The sequence below is a fragment of the Artemia sp. Qi Xiang Cuo genome, chromosome 5 (assembly GCF_049724085.1).
Source record: "Artemia sp. Qi Xiang Cuo chromosome 5, ASM4972408v1, whole genome shotgun sequence".
NCBI lineage: Eukaryota > Metazoa > Arthropoda > Branchiopoda > Anostraca > Artemiidae > Artemia > Artemia sp. Qi Xiang Cuo.
In genome coordinates, this window is record NC_142798.1 from 40,682,008 (window position 1) to 40,684,625 (window position 2,618).

The window sequence follows — 2,618 nt, forward strand, 5'->3', positions numbered from 1 at the left end:
AAATCCCCCTGAAAACGTATGTATACTTACCAATAACCAATACTATATGTTAACATTTGGTAATTTTCATAAATTTCAGCCCTCTCCCCGGGGACTCTGGGGGATTAAGTCATCCTAAAAGACATAGTTATCATATTTTTGACCATGCTGAACAAAATGGCTATCTCAAAATTTTGATCAGGTGACTTTGGGAAAAAATGAGCCTGGGAGGGGGCCTAGTTGCCCTCCATTTTTTTGTCACTTAAGAGGTTAATAGAACTTTTAACTTCTGTTCCAATGAGCCCTCCCACGGTATTCTATTATCAATTGGTCGAAACGATCACAACTGGGAAAAAAATAAAATAAAATAAAAATAAACACACATCCGTGATCTTTCTTCCAGGAACACATGCAAAGTTCCATATTTTTGTAGATAGGTACTTGAAAATTCTACAGTAGGGTTTCTGATACACTGAATATGATGTTGTGTTTTTTATTAAGCTTCTATAGCTTTTAGGGGGTCTTTCTCCCTTTTTTCAAAAATCAGCCAAATTTTCTCAGACGCTTAACTTTTGATGGGTAAAACTAAACTTGATGAAACTTATATACTTTAAATCAGAATTAAAATTTGATTATTTTTATTTATCTATTTGTATCAAAAATCCGTTTTTTAGAGTTTCGGTTATAATTGAGCCGGGTCGCTCCTTACTTACACTTCGTTACCACAAACTGTTTGATATATTTTTTGGGTTAAGAGATTTTGGTTAAGAGAATAAGAGGTTTGCTTCTCATATGCCATCTTCTATTCAAAGTACAAACTCCATAACTCGTAATTAGCAGACCCATATATACGATCGATATGTCTTTGTATCCTTGGCAAAAGCCAAAACAAGAGACATTCAAGTTTTGTGATAAAAACCAGTTTTTTGACATGATGCCTATACATGCCACATTTCGATACAGTCGTTTTTGGTTTAGAATAGGCATATCATCACCTTCGTATTAGCTTAAGAAACAAAACAAGTCTTGTGACGTCAGCTCTTAAAAATGCCCCTTTTCGACAAGAATTAATTTTTGTTTCTATGCGGCCATGCCACACAAAAACCTGTTTCAAACATGCCACAAAGCGGCTGATCCTGTTTTTGACCGACCCGGAGAAAACCTTACTCCAGTTTTATAAATCACATATAAGACCCCATATTGACTATGGGCTCATTGTCTATGGTGCATGTGCAAAGACCCAGATGCAAAAAATTGAAACAACACAAAATGATATAATACGTCTCATATTTGGTCTTAGGAAACCCACAAGCACCAAGTTTCTGCTTATGGCGAGTGGACTAACAACAATAAGGGAGAGACGTAGCTTTCTCTTGATAAAACATCTTACAAAAATTGAATCAAATAGCTCACACACATTACATAATTGGTTAAGAAATCCAGCCATGTATAGAGGTATTGCAGATGAGTATGCCAATATTCAAAAGAAGTTCCCTGTACCAGCAAAGTCTATTGCACCTACTTTCCCCCAATCCCCTCCATGGAAGTGGTCATTTCCCATAATAAATACTGAATTTTCAAAATGGAATAAAGATTTAACCCCCATTGCTTTTGTCCAGAAAAAATTTGCAGAAATTAATAGAATTACCTATAAAAATCACTTCCAAATATTTGTTGATCGGTCAAAAAAGAATGAGAAGGTTGCAAGCGGTGCTTTCCTTCCTCACCTGAAAATTGCAATGGACGAGAGATTATTTAATAATTTATCTATATTGTCTGCTGAGTTAAATGCCATAATCATGACATTAGAACACCTTAAGCAAAACCAACCTTTGATTGAAAATTCAAATAATATTATCATCTATTCCAACTCTTTATCAAGCCTTGAGTTGCTGGCCTCAGCTCCTCAATATAAGTTGGACATTAACACTTATCTTTGTCACAGTATTATTGATAATCTTGCTTCAAGTGGCATAAAAACTTACTTTCAGTACATTCCTAGCCACTCTGGCATAAGTGGTAATCATCAGGTTGATGAAATAGCACAAAATGCTATAGATATTGACCAGCCAAGTGGGAGACCAATCCCAATTAGAGATATTTACCGATGGAGGCTATCAGATATTAATTTTAATAAGATTAATCCTATCCTTTCCCCCTTTCCCAATAAGTATCTTTCTAAAATTTATCATGGAATTCGTTCTGGAACAAATGGACTAAATTTCCTTGGATTCTCATATAAGCTTTCTAATTCAAGTGGTTCAATTCCCCTGTCCCCTCTTTGCAGGCATTGCTATATGAATAATGAAACAATTGACCATTACCTATTTGAATGTAATATTCTGACGTCTGCACAACATACCTTGCTTTGTAAACTGTTAAAATACTTCAAACACCAAAAAATCCCACTATCAACCAAGAGCCTAGTCAACTATACCTATACACAGAGCATAGAAATCGACATCTATCATCTTATATTTGAACTCCTAGAGTCAAAAGATCTGCTGAAAGATATCTGAATTTATCTAATAAATATGAGGCAATCAAGCCAGTAGCTCTGTAGCCCACAGAGTGAAGCAAAAGGAAAAGGGCTAAATAGTTTTACTGAAAAGCCCACCTGCTGTTAAATAGAAGAAGAA